The following is a 27,768-nucleotide window of genomic DNA, read 5'->3' on the forward strand; positions in this document are numbered from 1 at the left end:
CACGAGGAGATTCTGTAGGCTCATCAGGCTGAGATGGACCACACTCACGATCTCCTTCCTCGGTGTCGTGAGATAGGTGACATGGGACTAGGAGCCATTGTAGACGGTCTATTCTCTGAGGGGTCCGCGTAGAGGCGTGTGGTGGATACTATGATTAGGCTGGCACATAAGGCATTTCTATACCGTAGAAATCGTGTCAGGACTAGTGGGGTACTTGACGCTAGATGCAGAGCTAGGAGAGGCCGTGGTGGACGTAGAGGCGGAGGCGGAGGCCGTGGTTGAGAGCATCCGTGTGATGTCCGACATACACAGTAGTGATGCCTGTGGTCTATTTATATGTTTGTATTTTCTTTGATGATGTATGTATCTTACTTATGTTATTTTGATGATGTATTCGACATTATGACCGACATTATTTATAAGATGTATTTTTTTTATGAACATACTATTGAATTTAAAATGCATTTCTTTAGTTTTATATTTGTATTTTAAAATATTATTGTAACCAAAATTGAATTTTGGAGTCAAATGAACATAATTTGAAAATTTAGTTGAGTGTTCCGTATATGCACCTACGGAACAGTCATTCCGTAGATACATCTATGAAAAGAAACACTTTTTTTCAAATTCAGGATATTTCCGAAAGTGCATCTACGGATGCTGGGCAAAATTGAAATTTTACGTGTTGAATAAGAGATCCATGGGGTGGATTGAGAAATTATCATGATTGAATAACCTAAAGAGAATTTAGAGTTAGGGACGGATTTCCTAAAACAATATTTTTTAGTTTTTAAGTTTTTTTTATAATCTATTTTTTGTTTACTCCCTTACGTAATCAAAAATAAATTATAACTATAAAAATAAATAAATGAATGATATCGATTTTTTTTCTTTATAAAATCTAGATCATAAATGCGTTTGATTTGCTAAATGAATAATATGACTGGGTAAAAAGAATGAATTTTTGTCCCTCACTAATATGTTTGGTTTGAGAGAAATTGTAAAGAGAGAATTAATAAATAGAGAAGTTGAAGAGAAATGCTATATTTCTCTTGCTTGGTGAACAAAGAAATAGAAGAGATAGATTTTAAAACGTGGATCCCATATCTTTTTACAATCTCCTCTGTTTAGAGGAGAAATGGAACAGATGCATGCTATTTTTCTATCTTTCTGTTTATACCCTCGTTTTCCATTTTTAACACTACCGTGTACCCTCATTTTCCATTTGTAACACTACCGTGTACCCTCTTTATAGATCATGTTAATAATATAATAAGACTATAACAATAAATTTGTAAACAAAATTTGACAAAAATTCTTTTCAAAGTAAATGTTGCAAACCGATTATTGAGTAATCAAAATAATAATTAATTTTTAAAAAGTGAATAATAATAAAAATTAATCAAACTATCCATTAAAATTTCGACAATGTTTTATTAGTTTTTTTCAAAATAAACTATTACAACGATTAGATTTTTAGTTAGGGGCTTTTATGTCAATTCATTAAATCATTTAACTTCTCTCTTTCCTATTTCTCTTCTATCTTTCTTAAACCAGTCAATATATTAAATCTATCTAATTTCTCTCATACTTCTCTCTTTCTCATCTCTTTCTTATCTCTTTCTCTCTCTCTCTTCTATCTTTCTTTTTAAATCTCTTCTTACAACCAAAGACACAATCATGAGACAATTTTTTGACTCTCTCTCTCTCTCTCTCTCTCTCTCTCTCTCTCTCTCTCTCTCTCTCTCTCTCTCTCTCTCTCTCTCTCTCTCTCTCTCTCTCTCTCTCTCTCTCACACACACACACACATTTTTTGATTCAAAGATATAATGTTAATATTTTATATATTTATAAAAAAAATATTATAATAAAATTATATTATTTTTCTCCTCATACTCATTATTTATTATTTTCATTCATAAATATTAATATTTTATATATCAATAAAAAATATTATAATAAAAGTTATATTATGTTGTTTGGTACATACACATATAAACAAAAATAAAGAAAAATATTTGTCCAATGCACCAACCATCAAAGTCAGTACAATACAAAAAAATTGTCTTATATTATTTTGTATTCTCTAGTAATATTCTATCTAATACTTTTTATTCTGCAAATCAAACACACCTTTAATATCATTATGTGAACAAATGTAATTTTATTATATCTGGAGTAATTTAATACTATATTTATTCTTTACATATATTGACAAAAATAATCATTGTTGTATGAAAAAGAAAAATTACAGATAATTTTTATAAAATTGTCCCTCGTACAGAGATAAATTTAAAGAATTTAGAAAGAGAGAATAGTAAATACTTAATGGTATATTAGAAAAAAAAACATTAATGAGGATGAGGATTATTGTGGATAATGAGTAGAAAAAAGATATTGTGAATGTAAAAAAAAAGTAGGAGATCAAATCATAGCCTTGAAATTCATAGTGTAACAAGACATCTTTAATATTATTAGTGCTTACACACCTCAGGTTGGGTTGCCATAACACCTAGAGGTAAGATTTTGCAAGGATTTATAAGGCTTACTCTATGATATACCTCAAGGAGGGAAGTTTTTTTTTACCTTGGAAGTTTGTTTAGAAGGGGATCTAAATGGACATGTAGGGATCATAGCAATAGGTTATTAAGGGCATGTATGTGGGGTTTGATTTCGGGGAGGTAAATGTGGAGGGTAAATCCACCTTGGAGTTTCGTAGGCTTTTAATTTTACTATAGCTAATACTATTTAAGAAAATAGATGAGTAATTCATCACATATAAGAGGGAGTTAACATGTTCCCATAGATATTTCTTTAATATTTGAAAGTCACATAGGAACATTTGCTTGAACTATAAAGTTATTGGTGTAAATATGAAGTGCGCCTAAGAGGGGGTGAATTAGGACCAATAAAATTTTTTGGTTTTAGAGACAAGGATGTTCTTATTTTCAGGTTTGGTTAAGTGAGGATAAAGCAATAAAATTCGGAAAGAAAAAAGACACAACGATATATACTGGTTCCCCTTACAATCCGAGAGTACTTCAGTCCCCTTTCAACATGAAAGAGATTTCACTATAGTTAGAATGATTGTACAAGCCTATCCACACCAAATGTGATGCTTTACTATCTAACCTATAGAAAGATCAAAGGCTCTTAAAACCTTTAAGATCTTCAACACTAAGTGCAAGAAGAACAATCCTCTTCAATGCACACACTTACTTCCAACAATCTTCGATAGTAAGTAAACAACAATATGTTTGAATTTTTTACAAGAGTTTTTGAAGTTGAACGATATATCAATCACTTCATTGATATTCTTTTCCAAGCAAACAACTTTCTCAAGGATATACAACAAGTGTTCAAGAAATTATATGAATTTTTCTTAAGTTTTAATGAAAGAGCAATGCAGAAAAATTCACTTGAAAATTTTGTTTTCAACACTTTGAAAATATTGAAAGATGAGATGATTTTAGAAAGTTAAAGAATTTTTATGGGAAAGGTGATTTAAAATATGAAAATAAAAGGTTTTTATACTTTCATATTACCTCTTCAAAAAGGTATAAAATATGAGAGAATGCAATGGTTGAAAATAAAAGGCGTGGAGATTTCAAAAAATAGCTTTCACCATTTTTGCTACTGTTTCGTGTGTAACCGGTTACAACATGGCTGCTACCCGGTTACACAAAGTAATGTTGCAAATATTTTGAAATTTTTCACGCTGTAACCGGTTACAGCATGGCTGCGCAACATCAGTAGCCAAAAATACCTTTTAAAAGGACTATTTTTTGTAACCTTTTGAAATCTTTTGAAACCAAAGCATTTTATGATATGAGCAAATATATTTGAACACTTGTATGTATATTTTGAGATTTAAATGCTATACCTTTAATAATTTGATCGCTTAAAGGAATTTCTTCAAGACTTAGAAGATATTTTGAAACTTGATGTGCTAGATGTCTTGAGCCATTCCACTTTTTGCATTAATAGTTTGTCTTCATCAAAACAAGTGTGGAAGCTTGACTTCACATTCTCCCACTTTTTGATGATGACAACCCTTACTTGAAACTTTGATGCTTTAGCTTTCTCTATTCAATGAAACTCCCCCTAATATCGAGACTCCCCCTCAATCCATGAATGAATATTGAAACTCCTTGCTACAAATTTGTTAGAGACAAGCAATACAACCATACATATAATCATATAATAATTCTTCTCCCCCTTTGTCATTAGCAAAAAGGAACGGAGAAAGAAAGCTCAATATAAGTCACAAGGTTAGCATAAGAAGATATGGTAAATGTGAGCACCAAACATAAACACAATACTTAACCCGAAAACATCATACAAACATATGATTGACCAACAACATAAAGTACTTTTAATGTCTTAAGACTTACAAACCAACAAAGTTAGACAACAAGAAATAAGGAGCATTGTTCAACAGAAAATTAGAAAAGCAAATAAACAGAAGTACTTAGAAGTAAAACATAATAGCATAAATTAATAAGGCAACAAATTCCTAGTCACTTTCCATATCTTTCTCTCCATCTCCACTAGTTCCTCCTTCTCCTTCTTCTTCTTCCTCTTCTTCTTCAACAACCCTTTGAGAATTATTTTTTCGAATTTCCTTAAGCATAGATTTCACCATTCTCTTTAGGGAGGTGAATTCAAGTTTTTTTTCTTGATGATTACGGTTCATGGTGTTTTCAATGGTGCAAATCTTGTTATAATTACCTTCAAGAGAGTAGCCGCCTACCGGAGCCGGTGGAGAAGGGTCACTTGATCGAAATTGAAATTTCCCCTCTTTGTCAATCACAATTCCGGTATTTCTCAAAGCCGATTTGTCATTGATTTCATTTTCGGTCATATCTTCCCGTGGTTCCCTTCGAAGATCAAAATCAAATTGTTGTAGAATCTTAGTGCTAAAGCGAGCATATGGTAAACCACCTGTCAAGCCATTAAGATAGTGCATGTGGTACAAAATGACATAAGCCCAATTAATGTGAATCTTATTTTTTAGAGCATACAACATTTGAAGTTCAACATCACCAATGCAGGAATGATTGGAGCTTTTTGGCATGAGCACATAAGTGATAAGAAAATGTAGCATCTTATCACTAACAGAAAGGTTGGAAGCATACATGATAAATCGGGGTGCAGACAGGGATTGCTTACCAATGGCTTCTGCTTGAGACACCCGACAGATTGAAAAGTAATATTCAAGAGCATTATAACCTGGAAAATCTAGTTTGAGACCCTGACGCAGAATCAGTCCCATATGAGGAATCCATAAATATTTTTCTAAGGTTTCCAGATCCAAACATATGTCAGTCTTGCCAATCCTAGTGGTCAGCACATCATCTACACCCTCTTCTTCTCCAAGAACAAGTTTAAAGTTCATGTAAAATTCTCTTACTTTGTCCGGATAAATATACCCATGATCCGACACTAATCCATCAATTTTTTGAAACACCAACAGTTCTGGAAAATCAAAACTAAGAGGAGGAAAGGAAGATAAGTTACCATACTTGGCCGAAAGAACAACTCTAGACCGAATGGCTTGGGTGATTCTTCGAACCTTTTAAGTTAATGCATGTATGATATTTTCCTCTTGTTCAGCACTTGTTTCACCAATCTTGTTTTTCCATTTGAGTTTCCTTGAAGCCATTGAAGGATTTGAAGAAACTTTAAGGTTAGGGTTTGAAATAGGGATTTTCGGATTTGGGAGGAAGTGGGTTTTTGGAGAAGTTGATATGTTGATAAGAAGAGGTTATATAGAGGATTGGTTGATTGGGTTAAAATTTTATGGAAGAAAATTGTAGTTATGGAGGTTGAAGGAAGTTGTAGAAGTTGGAGGAGGTTTGGAGAAGTTGGAAGGAAGAAGATAATTTTGGAGAGTGGCACTAAAATGACTTTTATCAACAAAAGAACTTTTGCCATATAAACATAATAAAACAAAATAAAACAAACATTTTAATAAAACAAGTAAAAAACAAAATGTATGTTGTATTTTGCTCAAGTGTAATCGGTTACAGCAGGGTGGGTAACCGGTTACACCTTCTCGTCCAGGCCAAATAAGAGAGAAAAACAACGATGTAAATGGTTACAACATGACTGCTACCCGGTTACAAAAGGTCCGGAGGCAAAAACAGTAGCTTTGTAACTCAAAATTGTGAATGGAATTGTTGAAGTTAACAAATAAACATGTTATTATACTATATAATGCAACTTTTGATTATAGTTATAGACCATAAAATTCAGAGAGAAGTGTACTGTTGATTCGTTACGATGTTAATGAAAAAAATTTGAAGTACTCATACATCACCTTCATCTAGGATTCCAAGCTCTCGCCGAATTTTGTAAAACGGTTCCTTTGCGAGAGGCTTTGTGAAGATATCTGCTAACTGATTATGTGTATCCACAAAAGTGAGTTCAACATCTCCTTTAAGCACATGATCGCGAAGAAAATGATGTCGAATGTCAATGTGGTTGGTATGAGAATGCATGACCGGATTTTTTGTAATATTGATCGCACTTGTGTTGTCGCATCGAAGAGATATGCATCCAAGATTTAAGCCGTAGTCATTGAATTGTTGTTTTAGCCATAATATTTGAGCACAACAACTTCCGGCTGCAATGTATTCTGCTTCAGCGGTGCTAAGAGCGACACATGCTTGTTTCTTGCATGACCATGATACTAAAGCATTTCCTAAGATGTGACAAGTTCCACTTGTACTTTTGCGATCAGTTTTGCAACCTGCATAATCCGCGTCAGAATAACCAAGTAAATCACATACACTACCTTTTGGATACCATAGACCGACGTTCGTTGTTCCCTTCAGATATTTCATGATTCTTTTTACCGCCATGAGATGAGATTCCTTTGGGTTTGCTTGAAAGCGGGCACACAAACAAACACTAAACATTATGTCAGGACGACTTGCCGTCAAATATAATTGTGAACCAATCATACCTCGATATTTTGTAATATCAATAGAGACACCAGATTCATCTTGATCCACATATGTACCGGATCCCATAGGAGTAGACATTGTTTTAAAATTATCCATGTCAAATCTTTTCAACAATTCTTTGCAATACTCTGATTGATTGATGAAGATGCCATCCTTTAATTGCTTGATTTGTAATCCAAGAAAATAATTTATCTTACCCATCATAGACATCTCAAATTCTCCTTTCATTATTGATGAGAATTCTTCACATAATTCTTTGTTTGTTGAACCGAATATGATGTCGTCAACGTAGACTTGAACCAATAAAGTATGATTTTTAATTTTCTTTATAAACAAAGTCTTATCAACCTTACCTTTTTCAAAACCTTTTTCGCATAAAAAGTTGCTAAGACGATCATACCATGCTCTTGGTGCTTGCTTTAAGCCATAGAGAGCCTTTTTCAACTTGAATACATGCGAGGGATTCTTGAAGTCTTCAAAGCCCGGGGGTTGTTTGACATAGACTTCTTCGTTTATGTATCCATTCAAAAATGCGCTTTTGACGTCCACTTGAAAAAGCTGAAAATTTAAAGAGCAAGCATAAGCAAGTAAAAGACAAATAGCTTCTAACCTTGCAAACGAAGCGAAAGTTTCTTCAAAGTCAATTCCTTCTTCTTGATTATATCCTTGAGCCACCAATCTTGCTTTGTTTCAAAAATTATTCCATTCTCATCAAGCTTGTTCTTAAACACCCATCTTGTACCTATGATGTGTTTATCACTTGGTCTAGGAACAAGTTCCCAAACTTGGTTCCTTTCTAATTGGTTTAATTCTTCTTGCATAGTAATTATCCATTAGTCGTCTCCTAAGGCTTCATCAACTTTGTAAGTTTCAATTTCAGAGACAAATGCCATGTTTAAGCAAGCATCTTGAAGGTTTAGTCTTGTTGTAACACCTAGACTAATATCACCAATGACTTTATCAATTGGATGGTATTTATGAGTTCTCCATTCCTTAGGTAGATCATTGATATTTGAATCTTGATGAATAGGTTCTACTTGATTCTCATTGTTGACTTTGGAAGTTTCTCCTTGAGATTCCGTTTGATTTTCATTGTTAATTTTGGAAGTATCTCCGTGATTCTCCAATTGATTCTTATTATTCATCTTGGAAGAATCTTTTTGAGGAATTACTACTATATCTTCATCATCATCATTACAAATAATATCCTCCTTGGAGGGGTTAGATTCATCAAAAGATACATGCATAGATTCTTCAATTTTTAAAGTTCTTTTGTTATATATTTTAAATACTAGAAAGAGAATAACCAAGAAAAATACCTTCATCGGATTTTTCATCAAACTTACCAAGATTGTCGTTGTCATTGTTTAAGACAAAACACTTGCATCCAAAGATGTGAAAATAAGTAATGTTTGGTTTCCTTCCTTTGAATAGTTCATATGGAGTCTTCTTTAAGACAGGTCTAATATTAACTCAATTACTTACAAAATATGCCGTGCTTACCGCATCCGCCCAAAAGTATTTTGGAAGATTTGAATCGCTAAGCATCGTTCTTGCAAGTTCCACAAGTGACCTATTCTTTCTTTCCACTACTCCATTTTGTTGAGGAGTCCTTGGTGCCGAGAAATTATGAGATATTCCATGTTCTTTGCAAAATTCTTCAAATGAAGCATTTTGAAATTCTCCACCATGGTCACTTCTTATGGAGGCAATTGTTAGTGACTTCTCATTTTGAATTTGCTTTGCATATTTCTTGAACGCTTTGAATGCATCATTTTTCTGCACTAAAAATAATGTCCAAGTATATCTAGAGAAATCGTCAACAATAACCAAAGCATATACATTACCTCCGAGACTTCTTGTTTTTGATGGACCGAATAAGTCCATGTGTAACAATTGTAGTGGCCTTGTAGTGGACACCACATTCTTAGATTTGAAAGTTGATTTTGTTTGTTTCCCCTTTTGACATGCATCACAAAGTCGATCTTTGACAAACTTTATCTTAGGCAATCCAATGACAAGATCGTGTTTGATTAATTTATTCAAATGTTACATATGAATATGAGCAATTATTTTGTGCCAAAGCCATGAGTCGTTATTGTTCTCCATGAGACATTTTACCTTCAAAGACAAGTCATCAAGAGAAATCATGAATATATTATTAATTATTTTACCTTTAAGTTTAAACTCATGTGTGACTTCGTCTTCTACCAAGCATTCATCTTTAGTGAACTTAATTTTGAATCCTTTGTCACATAATTGGCTAATACCAAGAAGATTGTGCTTTAGTCCTTCAACATAAAGAACATCTTCAATGGATGTGAAATGTGGTGCACCAACTTTTCCTATGCCAAGAATCTTTCCTTTATTGTTATCTCCATAAGTAACATAACCCTTGACCTTAAGCTTTAGATTTTAAAATTTGTTGATGTTTCCCGTCATATGCTTGGAACAACCACTATCGAGATACCATAGATTTGATGTGGTCTTCAAGCATACCTACAAAACAAATTAAGTTTTGTTAGGTACCCAAATTGCTTTGGGTCTTTCATAATTAGTACCTTTCTTTATCCATACATAATGTCCACTTGCCACACTAAAGTTTCTAACATAGCAAGCATTAGGAGTATGACCACTTATACCACAATAGAATTTAGGAACAAAATTACTTCTATATCTAGGAACATAAGGTTTCTTTTTAAGAAATCTTTTCTTAGGATGGTGATGAACCACTTTAGGCTTGTTAACTTTCTCTTGGGATGTTTGGTCACTAGCCTTAACAAAAATGGTTTTGTTAGAACTTGATTTTGAGAACTTTGAATAACCAAGTCCACTTTTATCATTAGAATACCTTTGTTGACTAAGGACACCCTCTAAACCAATTTGTCCTTTTTTTCATATCTTTCAAGGATTCTCTTTAATTGGACAATTTGAAAGGAAAGTGATTCCCAATTATTACATGTAGATTTTTGTTTTTCTTTATCAACATATTGTTTCTTTTCAATCTCGAAATCTTTTTGCATAGTATCAATTGTCTCTTAAAGAGATTTGATTTGTTTTTCTTGTGTTGATATGGTTCTATATAACATTTTGCATTCATTCAATAGTTCATTTATGGCACCTTGTGCATCATTATCATAAATGGAAAATTCATTACTAACCTCATCATTTTCATCATTGGAATGGTGTGAAGCCATCAATGCTATATTTGCACTTTCGTTGCTATCCGAATCGGATGATGAACTTATCTCATTGTCTTCCCATGCAACATAGGCCTTTTTATTCTTCCCATGCAACAGTAGCCAAAAATACCTTTTAAAAGGGCTATTGTTTGTAACCTTTTGAAATCTTTTAAAACCAAAGCATTTTATGGCATGAGCAAATATATATGAACACTTGTATGTATATTTTGAGATTTAAATGCTATACCTTTAATAATTTGATCGCTTAAAGGAATTTCTTCAAGACTTAGAAGATATTTTGAAACTTGATGTGCTAGATGTCTTCAGCCATTCCACTTTTTGCAATAATAGTTTCTTTTCATCAAAACAAGTGTGGAAGCTTGACTTCACAATTGGGAGAGAGAACTTGACTACCAACTTAGAGTATTGATTATGGATGTAAGAATAAAAAAGAAAGCAAAAATAAAAAGTCACATGGAAGTGCCTCGTATCAAGTGGTGGCCTTTGAAAGTAGCACAATAAATAAATTTCCAATACAAGATCTTGAAGGAATAATTTGGATCACAAAGAAGTGAAAATAATATGCAGAATAAGATTACCAAAGAGATTAAAAATAATCTAAAATGATATTAGGAGAACTAAGAGGTTTTGGACCAAGTGGTAAAGGATCGTAGTGGTGGAATAAAAATATTCATAATAAAATTAGAGTAAAAAAGATTGTTTTAAAGAATGATCTAAGTGGAAAAAAAATACTAAAACTTGGGAAAACTGTAAGAAAGCTTAAAATGAAAAATGGATAAATTTTTCAGTAAAAAATGATGTAGTAGTAATTTGTATTGATTTTTTAATTGTAATTTGGATTAATATAAAATTGATCCAAAATAAGCCTTTTTAATTGGAACAAATCAGATCAATTGCTTAAGTAACCATCCAAACTAAATTGCATATGATTTTAATCTTTGGATAAAATGATGTTTTTTCTTTAAAACTTATTTATGTTATGTCGTAAACACGTCTAGTTATTTAAGTGGTGACTTTGATAGAGGAGCTTACAAAATCTAAAGGAAGTCAAGAATCTTTAAAAAAGAAGCTTTAGGAAGTTGAAGGGGGAAGTAGTATCCATGAACTATAAATTTCAAGAATAGGAAAAGACCTTTGAAGAGGAGGAACTTGTCATGCTTGAAGATGTCATGAATGAGGCTCAATTAGCTTTTGACAAGACCTTGCAACAACTTATCTTCCTTAATAAGCGGTCTATCTGTCTCGAGCTTTTAAAACATGGAAAGGGGTCGAGCATGGGCACCTTTCATCATGAACACCCTTCCAAGAAGACACACACATCGCCATAAACACCAATAATGATAAAGTATAACAAATATTATACAAATTATAGACCGAGACAAAGTCCACAGTCCTTTGTTTAGACTACAAAGTAAAACCAAGAACAACTTCCATGTTCAGAAAGGTAGACGAAAAGAACAAAATGAATCAAGAGGAGTCATTGAAGGAAAGACATACTTCTCATTAATTATATATTTTTTAATATCAGTGACCATAATGTTCTAAGGGGAACCAATTGAATTCTAGAGTCATAGGTCCATAAAACCTTCTATTTTGAGACACATGTCTTCAAGTGGTAATAAGTATTGAGAACTATTGAGAACCATATTTTGAATCATTGTCATAATCGTTTTAACAAGAATGATCTTTTATAGGATAATGGCTTAGTGGAGGAAATTGTTCCTTCCTTGATCAGTGAGGATACCAACAAAATTGTTACTCTCTTGCCCTCTGACTTGTAAATCAAGGAAGTTATCATGAACCTCAATAAAGATAGTGCTCCTGGACCTGGTGGTTTTGGAGCTATCTTATTTCAACCTTATTGGGACATCATTGGTCATGATGTCACTAAGGTTGTGGCTCAATTCTTCAAGGAGGACTGGATTCTTCCTCATTATAACTCCAATAACATAGTCCTTATTCCAATATTAAGGGAGGCAACAAAGTTAGGACAATGTTATTGCCTAGATTGCATTCAAGGGGGCTTCCAGGGATGCATATCCGAAATATCCTCTATCATGTGCAATTAATATGATTCCATAACTAAAAATGAATTCGAAGAATTTTACAGAGGTGCATCTCCGAATATCACTAAAAGCATTTTTGAGATTGCAGAGGTGTGGGATGGACCCCATAAGGCGGGGTAAGTATTTCCCAACTTTAATTAGAGTTAAGTATGCAAATCTGCCACAGCGTCATAAACCTACTCATTTAATGGTATGGGTTGTCTCGTATGAAAATAATAATGATTTATAAGACATTGGTTCAAGTTTGACCTACATTAGTCCATGGTTAAATGGATTGGTACGTGGATTTTAACCAAATAAAGTTCTTTTTAGAAAAAATAGTAATTATTATGAACAATACACATTATGGATGTTCGATGTTTTATTGTCGTATAACCTCCCACTAGTAAACGTGTGTCAATTATCTTTTATGTGAATTAATCAAATTGTTATCATATTTGTGTCATATAAATATGATACTTTTTTTAGTGTAATTCAATTTTTTCAAAGTTTGATGTAGGTTAGTCAAGGTTTAACTAGTGTAATCCTAAATAATACTTTAAAAAAATATAATATATAGTTAAAACTAATTTAATTTTAAGTTATAACTTATAAATTGTAAGTACTAAGTATAAAAATCCTGAATAATACTTAAAAGATATATATATAATATATAGTTAAAACTAATTTAAGTATCAATTGTGATATTTTTATACTTGATCATTACATCGTTATCTACTGAAAGATTTATCATAGACAAAATTATATTTTAAAAGGTATAATTAATTTTAAAAATAATTGTTATGAGAGTCAAAAACAAACCCGTGAATACGTGGATTAAACACACATAACACAATGTTTAAAAAGTGTGTTTAGTCTGACAATAGAAATATGGATATTCTTCATCTCATTCCTCTCATTCCTCTCATTTTGGAGGAAAGTAAAATTGGTTTTTAGAAGGATTTTGTTTTCCTCCCTTCCCACTTCCTTTTAACAATTGAACCAAACAATGTAAATTTTAAATATTATTTCCCATTTTCTCTCATCCCCTATATTCCCCTCTAACTAAAATCGCCCTCAGACTTGAAGACGTATATTAAAAAAATACATATTTAGATATGTACATGCATTTTAATTTTAAATTATTAAGAAAAAGTATCAGATTTTGATCATTCAAATCGTACTAAGACCAATAAAAATTAAAAAAATTATGCATCAGTAGCATAAACCCTGCTACTTTCCATGCCACTCTAAACCATCTCATGGTTGACTAATATGAGATATCTTCCCTCACTAAACATGACACCAAGGAAGATGTCAGGAGCACCTTAAACGCGATGAAACCCTTTTAAGTTCTTGGCCTCGACAACTTTAAAGGCATCTTTTTAAACAATAGTGGCACATTGTGGGTAACAATATACATAACCTCGTCAATACATCCTTTTCAAAAGGGTATTTTAATCCGTCCATATCCAATATTCTTATAGCCATCATTTAACAAGTTGAAACCACTCGCACCTCAAAGAGTCCAGGCATATCAGCCTCTACAACATCATCTACAAGGTTATCACCAAGATTTGGGTCACCTGCCTTTGTCCACTCCTTAATACCATAATTGGCCTTACCAAAGTAGTTTTCTTTCATGTAGGGTTACTTCTGAAAATTATATATTTTTTTGTAGAAAATAGTCCACTACATGCGCAAGTCAAAGAAGAAAATATGAAAAGTTTCCTTCAAGCTAGATATAGAAAACACTTTTGATAATTTTAATGAGGAATTCCTATGAAGTTGTCTTTTGAATTATGATTTCCCTGAAATTAGAGGCCACCTTATTATGCATTATGTTGTTTCCTCCTCCTTATTCATTATGTGTAACAAAAACATAATGCCTTCCATTAGGCTTTCATATGACCTGCATCAATGACGCCCGTTTTTGCCTTACCTCCTCATCATATGTATGCAGAAGATCTTTAGTACCATTATTGGTGTTATTCCTAGTGGATCCTGGAAATCCATATGCATATCTTTGAACAATCCATGCCTTTCCTATTTCTTGTTTGCTAACGACGACCTCCTAGTGTTAGCTTGGGAATTTTAGTTGAAGGGTTCGACAGAGAATGTTAATAACCATGTTTGAAAATGACTAAGTACGAAAAGACCCAGTCTTCGATACACTAGTCACGTCAACCAAGATGGTTCGACTAACTTAATAGGCTTAGTTTGGAAGAGTCTCAGGAACAAATCCACAAGATTAGGATCACTCTCTCTCCAAAACATGTCTAGAATCTCGAATATTTTTGCAAAATCATCACTTTAACATGGAGATATAGTGTTGAGGTGTCGAGATTGACACGTCCATCAGATGTTGAGGACTTAATGTATTTTTGTCCGAGTCAGTCAAACTCGGGGATATCTTAACATCACAACAAGAATCAACCAGAGACTCTCGACAGGGGCAGTTAGAGGATTCAAAGGCAGTTATCAGCATAATGGGTGGTTTGCAGCAGTTTAAACATTGAATACGCATGGGAGCAAACGAGAAGGCTGAAGCCCACATAAGAAGATATGAGTCAAGTTCTATGGAGATAGCCATTTTTCGATGATTAACATTGTATTAATATATAAATTGAACTCATTATTGAGATCAGGGTCGCAAATTCATCAAGTGTTCTCTATAGAACTAAAGTATCCAAGTCACAGAGAAAAACAGTTTGTGAGAAAATTTATGTTTTTGTGTCCTCTCTCATTTTATTTCTTTAAGTCTTATCTTTGAAACATTTATTTTAATGATATTTATTATGTTTTTTTTCTATTATATTCTTCCAAAGCTTATTTCAACTAGAATTAGGTGGCATTAAGTAATATGACATGGATTTTTTTGTTTAATTTGAAGTTATTACTTTTTGTAAAACATTTGAACCACCTTGAACCCTAGTATCCTTTATTTTCTTTCGTTTGATAATCAAACAAAAACACTGAAGGAGAAGAGAAGATGAAGACGTGCACCATGAACCCTAGAAATCTCAGAAGACAAAATTCCCAAAAAGATACACGTTTGAAGGAAGACGAATGAAGACTACGATTACTCACCTTTATTATTCACCTCCATTCATCTAAAGTTATGAAAATATAAACTTGTTAAAAATGTAAACTTTTTGGTTATTGATTCTTTCTACTTCCTCTAGCTTGAATAGGTCATGGATAAGAGGTTTGAGTGTATTTAGAAGATTACCAAAATATTACCAAACCTGTTTAGAAACATTTTATTAATTATCAAAGATTGAAGATTTAGACACCATGTCTAAGCATAACAATGTTATTATTTATCTATAGTCTTAATGAAATAGACTCAATACTATGTAACTTTGTTTCTTTCTTTAATACGTACTTGAATTAGACTTCCAAACGGTAAATAATTTGTTTAAAGGATCTTTTATATCTTTTAAATGTATTAAAATACTATTTAAATTATAAATAATTTAATAATTTTGTTTCATAAATCCTTTTGAATTTGATATCCATACTTGACATTTATATTTATATGTCATCAAGTGTAGCAACTTCTTTTATTTTTTTTAGCTGCAACATACCTAATTTAAGATGTTTATTTTTATATTTTCCATTCTTTACTAGGTTGATATAACCAGTGGCGAAGCCAGAAAAATTATAAATCCTGGGCAAAAATTTATGTCTAATATTAGTCTTATACCGACTTTTCTTATATTGGTATGGGATCCTATTTGCTTGCTCTGGCACATGAAAATATGGCGACGTCCATTTCACGGTCCTGAAAAGAAATGAGAGTAGACTTCAGTCCCAAATTTAACGAGTCAACCACTATAAGAAGGGCATTAGAGCAGTTATGAATATGAAGGATACCATATGATTAACATTAAGCAATTTTACCTGGAAACCATCAACAGTACATATATCCACTATTTTCTCTGCTGACACACCAAAAGTCTCTTCAAAATGTTGTTGGAAGAGCTTGACTTGTTGGCTATTTGGCTGTATGGTGATATAATTGCAACTTGGTTGCCTGACTTGAGTCCCGGATAAAGTGTTACCAATTTTTTACACAAGAGTAGAACAAAATCAACTTCTGCAATATTTATCCATGAACCATGTCCAGGTGGCTTAGCCACTTCTCTCTCGTGTATATCAAAGGAGAATGGGCCAAAGAAGCGGTATTCATGCCAGCCACGTACTGTCTGTAATTTGACGTCATCCCCATCTTCCAAAGAGTTTTCATAAAACTCCTCAGACTGGAAGCTTCTAATCTATTTAATCATAATATAATAAAAATTTGAGCATTAGACATCAAGCCAAAATCAAAATACTTCGCTCCGAAAATGAGGGAGAATACACATTAGGTCTTTAGAATTTCGCAGAAGTTTGCTAAACATATGCACTAACCTCCGGATGCATTCGATATCATGTCTTCAGAATTTTAATGGGATAACCAGCCTGCTTCATTCTTTCACATAAGCTTGTGCCATATATGAAGTTCATGAAACATAAAAGACACCAAATTTAGGTCTCTCTTTAGAAAAGATTGGGCTAATGTATCAAATCAATACAACTACCCCCGACATAATTGCTTACCCATGATTTTTGGCAATGTTTGAAATTATAGTTGCTGGAAGTTGAGCTGGATCACCAACCTTATAAAGTAGCAAGAAAAAGTAACAATCGTAGGAACATTTGCCCAAAATGATTTTCAAAGTGTTCAATTACAAGGTTCAGTTATAGATCTATAGTTGTTGCATAATACTGCAGAGTTCTATAATGAAAGGAGGAGCAATTGAAAATATCAGAAAAACTTTTTGCACTGATTGGCCAAGAGAACAAGAATTGCAGGTTCCACCTGTTTAGAAGTAACTTGTCATGTAAAAAGATAAACCATTAGCAGGTTCAAATTTTGCAAAAGAACATCGTTCAAGCATTTCACCGAACATTTGGTGTGCATAGCATGAAATGATAAATTCAACAACAATTCTTTACTGATTCATAAACCACAACCTGCAAAACAATGAATAACATCACAATAACGATTCTACATCGAAAATTGAGCTTAAAAGTAAAAGAAAAAGAAGAAGAGAACTCGCGACGATTCTCCATCTAAACACAATCCCTGTTCTTGAGAGAGAGAGAGAGAGAATTGACTCTGATATTTGGATTTCTTGAGTGAGAGAGAGACCACTAGTACGAGGAGATTTTTAAGTTCAGGCGGCGAGAGAAGGAAGAGCCCGGGCAACTGCCCTAGGTCGCCGGATGCTGGCGTCGCCTATGGATATAACACTGGACAATTTGGAAAATATGAGAATGGCATAAGATTTGAAGATTTCATTGCAAGTGTTACTGAGATGAGATACCAATATAACACTAAAAGTATAAGAGATTAAGGTATTTAGCTTTTAACTCTTTAGTTTATGAACTTTGGCTACCAAAACTATAATCCAACCATACATATGTACTAATAATCAATTTTGGATACCAAATGTATACATGGATATGTAGTATCTTTTCATGTTACATGACGCCTCGAGAAGAATCAAATATAGCATATGTGTTCACTAGTTTTCCTACACCGTATGACATTTACACCGAATGCATATAATTATTTAGTGTTGCACAAAAATCAAAGCATACAAAAAAATTATTAAGAAAACAAAATGTATATCTAACCGTATTTTTATACGGTGTTTGTAACATCCCGAAAATTCTTATTTAATTAATTTAATTAAGTTTTAAATTAATTATTTGAAATTAGCATTTTATTGAAATTAATTGGAAATAATAAAATGTTAGTTGTTGGGCCATTGATGGAGTTAGTAATGTGGGGTGTTAATGTGAAGGAGCCTATTACTAAATTATGTTATGTTTTCATAAAACAAGAAAATAAGAGGAATTTGAGAAATAGAGGAGAAAAACCTAATAGGGAGAGATGGAGAAGTCATGGACAAAAGCATTTTCGTATTCATGGTGCAACCATCACGAAACGGGCCATAATTTTCTGCTCGTAGCTCCAAATCGGGTAATTCTCGAAGATTCGTATTCTACACGAAATTTCCTTTGATTTGATATATTAATTCGTGTCAGGGAGGTTCTCGATGAGGGAGATAAGCGAGTTTGAAGATTGGGGATTCTTGCTGAAAGTGAAGAAAAGAGGCTTACGGGTTTGATGGAGAAGAAGGGGAAAAGTCCAGATTCTTGGCTAAAGTAAGGGGGGACTTATTTGGTTAACATCTATTATCGGGTTAGGGGTTGATAATACTGAATAGATGTAGAATTCGGGTCGATTGAGTCATATGATAGATTTAGGGATTGAGTTAAATTGTATGATGTTTGATCCCTATGTTTGAATCCATGAAGTTTGTGTTGTTATGGTCTCAATTGATGCGTAATTGGTGTATTATGATGTGTATTTCGTGTTGTATGTGCATTTCATTTCCTTAAGTTCTTACTGGTATGGATTGAGTGAGTTTGGAATGTGTAGAATGCTGTTTTCTGCGATTGGGGGTTTATGAAAATCGCCAGTTTGCGCCGCGTCCCAGGGTTGGCGCTGCGAACTACTTGGCAGAAAGCCAGGAAGTTTTGGTTCACTCAGTTCGCGCCGCGAACACATGTTTGCGTCGCGAAGTGCTTGGCAGAGAGCCAAGGAGTTTTGAGACGCTCAGTTCGCGCCGCGAACCTATGTTGGCGCCGCGTGCTGTTAGTGACAGACCATTTTTGAAAAGTTTAAAAATGCATAACTTTTGAACCGTTGGTCTGTTTCGTGTGTCGTTTTGGGCTAAACAAACTTTGTGAAATAATCTATGTAATGATTAATGATGTGATTTTGATTGAATGATGCATATATATATATATATATATATATATATATATATATAAACATGCTTGATGATGATGATTATGATGAAATGAGTATTTGATGATGCTACTCATTAGACTTGACGATGGTATAAGTATGTTCATGTATGTTTGCATTCATTCATATTCATTGTTGATGCTGTATCCATGATGATGTGTTGGATCAGTGAAGGGCATGATTCCCATTGTTTGGAATCTGTGCTGGCAGGGCCGTATCTTGATGATGTTGGATCGGTCATGGGTTATTCCCATTTGATGATGTTGGTACCACATGTATAGTGTCAGTTCATACATATGCATACTTTTATAATAATATTGGATGTATTCCAGTGTTATAATTATTAATGATGTGTTGGTTGATTGTTTTGTGATGATAAAACTTGTCTGAATGTCTGCTTATGAAACAATTGGATGAACGATGCAGCTATGATGTGTTATTGCTTTATAGCCTTATAACATTTGTTAATTATGATGAGACTCACCCTTAAATGTTGTCATTTTCAGATTGAGGATAGCGGCTATTCGACTCGGTGAGGATTAGCTCATGAGTCAGTTATTTAGTTAGCGTCAAGTGTCATGCTCTGATATTTGTAACACTGAGGACGCGAAGTTTTAAGTTTATGGTTTATAACTCTGGTTATGTTTTGAAGGATAAGTTTTATAGATGTTAAACTTAATCCGTATGATTTGATTTCCGTTGTGTTAACATGAAATGTTTTTAATTGATGATGAGTGCCCCAATGAATGCATGACATAACTAAACGATGTTTAATTAATCTTTGAATTGTGGCACCCTTATTTTCATGTACTCTGAATAAACTTATTAATTGTCGCAGGGTTAGAAAGGGGTGTTACAATAGTGGTATCAGAGCAGGTCGGTCCGTCCGCCCAATTGTCGAGTCAGTTGAGTTACGCGACAGTTGTATACTGTCGGTGTTTTATCCCTTGGTACGCGACATGTGAGTGAATCACTGTCGGTACTTATTTGTTTTGTTACAGGTGTTGGATTGAAACAAGTGGGGGAGAAGCTTCACTTCTCAGTTATGTTTCTGTTGTAAGATGATTGGTTCAGTAGGCTGTTGTTGGCAACAGTGCAAGCGTTGTTGGAGTTTGTTGTTTCCCGAATTGAAGGTGACTTGGAATTAAGACTTGACTGGTAATTAAGTTGGAGCATCTTGAAGGAGGATGATTAGATGTAATTGATGATTATTTGTAGGAGATGAAAATTAGAAAGTTGCAATGTATCAACTCTGCTGGTGTACTGCGAAGTTGTCAGTTGAGTAGCCTTGCATCTCGGAAGAGGTTCAGTTGCAAGTTTGCAAAGAGGATTGTTGTCGTGATGCTTCAGAAAACGAACTTCGGTGATGGAATGTGTTGCTCAAGTTGTAAGAATGTTTGAAAGCAAAGAGATATGATAAGGGGCTGCATAGAATGCGATTGATTTGAAGGGGATGAGTTTCGGAGTGGAATTTCCGCAAGCAAAACGCAGGAAAGTTGCTGAATCGTTATGAAACTTCGAAAATTCATAACTGGACTTCTGGACATCCGATTTGAGTTCCGTTTGAAGCAACGGAAAGCTAACGAGATGAACTCTGTTATAAAAATGGTTGCAGCAGCTGTAACATATTTAATTGTGACAGAATGATATTGGAAAGAGGTGAAGTTGCGGTTACGCTTTCTCTTAGAACTAGATTTGTTTGTTGGTACTGCACGGGATATCAGTGTCAGAGTTGAACGGATTGAAGGAATAATTAAAAGCTTTGTTGAGAAGCAATTTTAGGAATTAAATGTACCAATTGAGGAGTTTTGGATATATCGTATAGAGTGTTGATGCATGATGTCGGTGTTGCATTTTTGGACAACGATTGGAAAATTCATATCTTGAGTTCCGAGTGTCGGATTAACGTGCCGTTTGAACCTATGAAGAGGAGAGATTATGTTCTACATTATGGGAGAGTTATAAATACAGTAGATTGATCCTATGAGGAGATATTCTGAAGTCGGTTAAGGAAGCGTGGAACTTGTTGAATAGGAATGCCTACTACCGGGATTGTTTTAAACGAAGTTGAGTAGAACATGTTGTTGATGAATAAGTGGAGGAGATGTTCGGTAATATAGATGATTTGAGTGCCGATGGATCTTTGTGAGGATTGGATTAGTAGTAAAGGTGAATTACACTTTAGAACGGTTGAAGTCGTATTTGTGATGCGTCATTGATGGGTTTGAGTGGTGTATTGATGCAAAGTCAACAAGTAGTAGCTTATGCGTCGAGACAACTCAAAGTGTATGAAAGGGATTATCCGACTCATGATTTAGAGTTGGCAGCCGTGGTTTTGTTTTGAAGTTGCGGTGACATTATTTATCTGGTTCGAGATTCGAAGTGTTTAGTGATCATTAGGGTCTGAGGTACCTCTTCGATCAGAAAGGGCTTAATATGAGGCAACGAAGATGGTTAGAGTTTTTGTTAGATTATGATTTTAAACTGAATCACCATCCGAGTACAGCGAACGTAGTTGCTGATGCGTTAAGCAGGAAGTCCTTACACATGCCTATGCTAATGGTGCGAGAATTGGATTTGATTGAACAATTCCGAGATTTGAGTTGGTATGCAAAGGTACTCCTAATAGTGTTAGATTGGGTATGCTAAAGCTGACTAGTGGTATTCTTGATGAGATTAGAGGAGGTCAGAAAACTGATGTTGAGTCGATCGATAAGTTGACTTTGAATTACCGAGGTAAAGGCAGTGAATTCAGAATCGACGAGCATAGTATAATGTAGTTTGGTGATCGGGTTTGTGTTCCTGATGTTTTTGGAGCTTTGAAAGAATATTATAGAAGAAGACACCGCAGTGAATTATTGGACTATGACGATGTAAATGAGTTTGATTGCAAACTCAGAAAGGACACTATTATGTAGTAACGACAGTTTATGCTTAAATATGGTTGTCGGCTATCTATTGACAAATTGAGGACTTGATCACCCTTAATCTCTTGTTGATAGTAGACGGAATTATATAGATGGTGTGAGATTGTTTGTTACCTTAATGGTATAAGATGTGATGAATGCTAAGCCGTGAGAATATTCACTCACCATATTGTGGGAACTTATGAAGAAGTGAATATGAAAGAGTGCAACGTATTGGACGGTGACTTAATACCGGTAATCGGAGTCGCACAACGAAAGTGTGATGTGGAGTAATATTATGAGTACTACTCGTGGGCAGTGAGGAATTAATACGTCGGGAGCCTACGTGGAGAACATGTATTGATCTATATGTTGGATTTAGGATCTACTGGATGTAACGATGTGGTATCATAGAATTAGAATTTTTTTGAATAATTGCCGAGATGATGAATATGTTATTATGGTTGTACAAGGTTGACGAGTATGTATTCGGCGAAGTTAAGACGTTGAGTTGATACTATATGATGCTATAATAATTTCTATGCTGTTGTAAGGTGTTATGTAGATTTCCAGATATAATGAGGAATTATACCCTATGAAGGACGAAGTTGATTTGATTCTTAGTAGAGAGAGGGACTCAGTTGAGCTATTTTGTAAGCAATGGTATATTGAGGCTGATGAGCGTGATTATAACTACTTGTGTGTACTCGTTCCGATGGTGGGAATGTTTTAATAGATGTAGTAACTCAGGAATTTGTTTTTAGTACGTGTAAGTATTGCTAAGTGGTAAATTAGTACCATGTGTGGTAAAGGAGGATTTTAAACGAATGAGTAAAGAGAATCAGAATTGGGTAAGACTAAGTAAATCTAGCTGGTGATGATGATTGTAATGAGTAAATCAGAGTAGCGCAGCAAAAGCGGAATGTAACGTGTTGGATAATTGCTGGTGTGACGTAAGAGGAGTTAGAAAGTTGAAATCCAATGATATAGGAATATTATTATTGAGTTTCTTGAAGGAAGCGGTTGGTGAAAAGTGTAAGTATTACCATATCGCTCAGATGGAAAAGCGTGTCTAAGGCTGGTATGTTCGGTAGATGGAATCCATTACTGCATTGTTGATCAATTGTGATCATACCATGGATTGTGTAATTGTATTATTCAATTATTGAGCGTATTGTATGGATCGCACCTCGACGTTTCACTGTCGTTAACCTTTGGAGATATAGCGAGTGGTACACCTTTGGGGTGGTCGAATGCGACGTAAGAGTTGCGATTGAATGCATGAGACATGCTTCTGTTGGTTATGGCAGATGAATTTTGAGGATCGACTAGGGAAATGTTACCTGGGAACTGGAGAGTCAGATGAAGGACTCCTATCCGGAACTTTTCACTTGAGGTATGTTTTCGAGGACGAAAACTCTTTTAGTGGGGGAGAGTTGTAACAACCCGAAAACTCTTATTTAATTAATTTAATTAAGTTTTAAATTAATTATTTGAAATTAGCATTTTATTGAAATTAATTGGAAATAATAAAATGTTAGTTGTTGGGCCATTGATGGAGTTAGTAATGTGGGGGTGTTAATGTGAAGGAGCCTATTAATAAATTATGTTATGTTTTCATAAAACAATAAAATAAGAGGAATTTGAGAAATAGAGGAGAAAAACCTAATAGGGAGAGATGGAGAAGTCATGGAAAAAAGCATTTTCGTATTCATGGTGCAGCCATCACGAAACGGACCATAACTTTCTGCTCGTAGCTCCAAATCGGGTAATTCTCAAAGATTCGGATTCTACAAAAAATTTCCTTCGATTTGATATATTAATTCGTGTCAGGGAGGTTCTCGATGAGGGAGATAAGCGAGTTTGAAGATTGGGGATTCTTGCTGAAAGTGAAGAAAAGAGGCTTACGGGTTTGATGGAGAAGAAGGGGAAAAGTCCAGATTCTTGGCTACAGTAAGTGGGGGACTTATCTCGTTAACATCTATTATCGGGTTAGGGGTTGATAATACTGAATAGATGTAGAATTCGGGTCGATTGAGTCATATGATAGATTTAGGGATTGAGTCAAATTGTATGATGTTTGATCCCTATGTTTGAATCCATGATGTGTGTGTTGTTATGATCTCAATTGATGCGTAATTGGTGTATTATGATGTGTATTTCGTGTTGTATGTGCATTTCATTTCCTTAAGTTCGTACTGGTATGGATTGAGTGAGTTTGGAATGTGTAGAATGTTGTTTTCTGCGATTGGGGGTTTCTGAAAATCGCCAGTTCGCGCCGCGTCCCAGGGTACGCGCCGCGAACTGCTTGGCAGAAAGCCAGGAAGTTTTGGTTCACTCAGTTCGCGCCGCGAGCACATGTTTGCGCCGCGAAGTGCTTGGCAGAGAGCCAAGGAGTTTTGAGACGCTCAGTTCGCGCCGCGAACCTATGTTGGCGCCGCGTGCTGTTAGTGACAGACCATTTTTGAAAAGTTTAAAGATGCATAACTTTTGAACCGTTGGTCCGTTTCGTGTGTCATTTTGAGCTAAACAAACCTTGTGAAATAATCTATGTGATGATTAATGATGTGATTGTGATTGAATGATGCATATATATATATATATATAAACATGCTTGATGATGATGATTATGATGAAATGAGTATTGGATGATGCTACTCATTAGACTTGACGATGGTATAAGTATGTTCATGTATGTTTGCATTCATTCATATTCATTGTTGATGCTGTATCCATGATGATGTGTTGGATCTGTGAAGGGCATGATTCCCATTGTGTGGAATCTGTGCTGGCAGGGCCGTATCTTAATGATGTTGGATCGGTCATGGGTTATTCCCATTTGATGATGTTGGTATCACATGCATAGTGTCAGTTCATACATATGCATATTTTTATAACAAGATTGGATGTATTCTAGTGTTATAATTATTAATGATGTGTTGGTTGATTGTTTTGTGATGATAAAACTTGTCTGAATGTCTGCTTATGAAATAATTGGGTGAACGATGCAGCTATGATGTGTTATTGCTTTATAGCCTTATAACATTTGTTAATTATGATGAGACTCACCCTTACATGTTGTCATTTTCATATTAAGGATAACGGCTGTTTGACTCGGTGAGGATTAGCTCATGAGTCAGTTATTTAGTTAGCGTCAGGTGTCATGCTCTGATATTTGTAACACTGAGGACGCGATGTTTAGAGTTTATGGTTTATAACTCTGGTTATGTTTTAAAGGATAAGTTTTATAGATGTTAAACTTAATCCGTATGATTTGATTTCCGCTGTGTTAACATGAAATATTTTTAATAGATGATGAGTGCCCCAATGAATGCATGACATAACTGAACGATTTTTAATTAATCTTTGAATTGTGGCACCCTTATTTTCATGTACTCTGAATAAACTTATTAATTGCCGTGGGGTTAGAAAGGGGTGTTACAGTGTTGGTGTAACTTTAACTCTGAATGATGATCGATGTAACTTTTGGTGTATGTTGGTGACTAGATATACACGGATGTCAATCAATCCAAAGTCCATTTGTGATGGCGAGCTATATTGATTTGGCGAGATCTAGAATAAGATGTGAGCAAAATTAATTTAAGTTAGAGGAAGTGAATTATGTTGAAAAAGAGATGTTGGAGGAAGTGAATGATGTTGAAAAATAATAGTTGGAGAAAGGGAAAAATGTTAAAAAAGACAAGTTTGATGAAGACTTAAATGAGGGAGGAATCATTAATTTTGTAGAAGACTGAACGAGGAGGCATTCAATAACCTACTAAAAAATCCACCAAGACTTTGGAGCAACTTATTATTTGTAACTCTAGGGCCAAGCTTATTGTTATTATGATTGAAGAAATTCGAGTTTATATGATGTTGACACCTTTGGTTATAGCATTTATGTACACTTTTTGTAGTTATGTATGTGTACTCTTTATGCCATTTTGGAACATATTCAATGTCATTTTAGTTTAATGACTTTGGTTTGCATGAAAGAATGTAACAATATTCTAGTTTAATGCTGTTAAATTCAAGATTCTGTTAATCCACAATGTTATGAAATACTTGTATGGTAAATAACAGGTTATAGTATGGTAAAGTATTATGAAATTATAATTTGATCACTTTAACCATAGTTTGATTATTGTCCTTGTATGCCCCCTTAACTAACTATAAGATTTCAATTTAGTCCCTTAACTAAATTGTTGACCTACTATTTTGACTTTTATCATGCTGTCATGCCACATCATCATAACTTAACTTTTTTTTCTTCTCAATATTAAATAGAAAGGACCAACTTAACTAACATAATGGTAATTGAGGGACTAATCTGTAACATTTATTAATAGGGACTAAAGTAAAATGGTAAATTAAATTAAGGAATCTCGTCATAATTAAACCTATATTTTAATCTATCAAAGTACTATGAAAAATTACATTCATCGATGAACAGTTCAAGTATTAGAACATGAATGTTTAAAAAAGTAATTAAAAAGTTATGTTACCTTTCCCTTCCACACATGTCTAACAGCGTGGTATACAAAGGAAGTAGTGAAAGGTCTAAGGGGCCTCCCAGAAAACCATTAGGCACAACAACATCTGGAGTAGCAGAGGCTTTTAGAGCATCGGGAGACACATGAATCCAAGAAGATGGTGTTGAAGACATATGAATCTGAGAAGAGAATACCTTGCCAGCAAAAAAAGTATCTCCAATTGCAGTTCACGAGGGTCTAGCTTTCTCCTTGCAAATTAAAGCATGTTGGGTCACTCTATCATGTCTCAATCTTTCTTGGTTGTCAGACATTTTTCCTACAATCAAACAAGCAAAAAAAGATGTCATAACATAATACATAAACAAGCACAGAATTAAACCAAACCAAAAAACAAATAACATGTTATTCCTGATTTTGTTCTCTAGACTAAGAGTCAGGATTTCAAAATCTAGAATGCGCTGAAATAGAAACACGTACAAGAAAACAGAGCATGCACGAACCCTAAGCTCCAGTGTTCAAAAACTCAAAGCAAAACAGTTCAGGACAAACACAAATGACATATCTATTTCATTTAAGCCAAAATTACCACACACACACACACACACACACACACACACACACACACACACACACACACACATATATATATATATATATATATATATATATATATATATATATGTATATATATAAACTATTAGGATTATGCATGCATGTGAAATCAAAAAAGGAAAGTGAATGAATAACTTACTAATGCAATAGAGTAGAACTTTAGACACGTGTAATATAGTGTAGTAGAGACGTGATAAACTTCAATGCAATGGATATAAGCTCTGAGAATGCTTGAAAAATGATAAAACAAGCTCCATAAGCGCAAATCAGGAAAAACTCTCTGGTTTTTCTCTTTTGCAAAAATGAAAATGGAAAGGGAGAGGGAAAGGCGCAAGTTAGCTTTAATAGCAGCGTCCATATTATAATTTTTCTAAGAAATCAAAACATTAGAATCCAAAATATTTTAAATTGTGTAGTTTTGAGGTTGGACATAGGTGTGATGTGATGTGTTAGGTGCGTTTGAAGTTCAATATAATGTACCATGCGAACTCCAAAATCTGGAGTTTTTAAACCCTAGTTGTGGTTGTGGCGTGTTCCAGAGATGACTTGTTGTGTATTAAGCTCGTTTGAATTTTAAAATTTAAATTTAAGAATTATTTTTAGAATTTCGCTAGTGTGTGAGTAAGTTATGGGATTGTATAAAAGAATCCCTATTGGATTAGGAGAA

At 34.1% G+C, this 27,768-nt stretch overlaps 1 long non-coding RNA gene across 1 annotated transcript; it reads right to left on the reverse strand.

Annotated features, from left to right (window-relative positions):
- Window positions 1-15,823: 15,823 nt before the first annotated feature.
- LOC131599519 (uncharacterized) lies at window positions 15,824-17,373 on the reverse strand. Its single transcript, XR_009282816.1, has 4 exons — window positions 16,825-17,373; window positions 16,636-16,708; window positions 16,126-16,499; window positions 15,824-16,006 (listed from the first exon to the last, which is right to left on the reverse strand). It is a non-coding gene; the product is annotated as an uncharacterized LOC131599519 (long non-coding RNA).
- Window positions 17,374-27,768: the final 10,395 nt, after the last annotated feature.

This window comes from Vicia villosa, linkage group LG4 (assembly GCF_029867415.1).
Source record: "Vicia villosa cultivar HV-30 ecotype Madison, WI linkage group LG4, Vvil1.0, whole genome shotgun sequence".
In the NCBI taxonomy this organism is placed as follows: domain Eukaryota; kingdom Viridiplantae; phylum Streptophyta; class Magnoliopsida; order Fabales; family Fabaceae; genus Vicia; species Vicia villosa.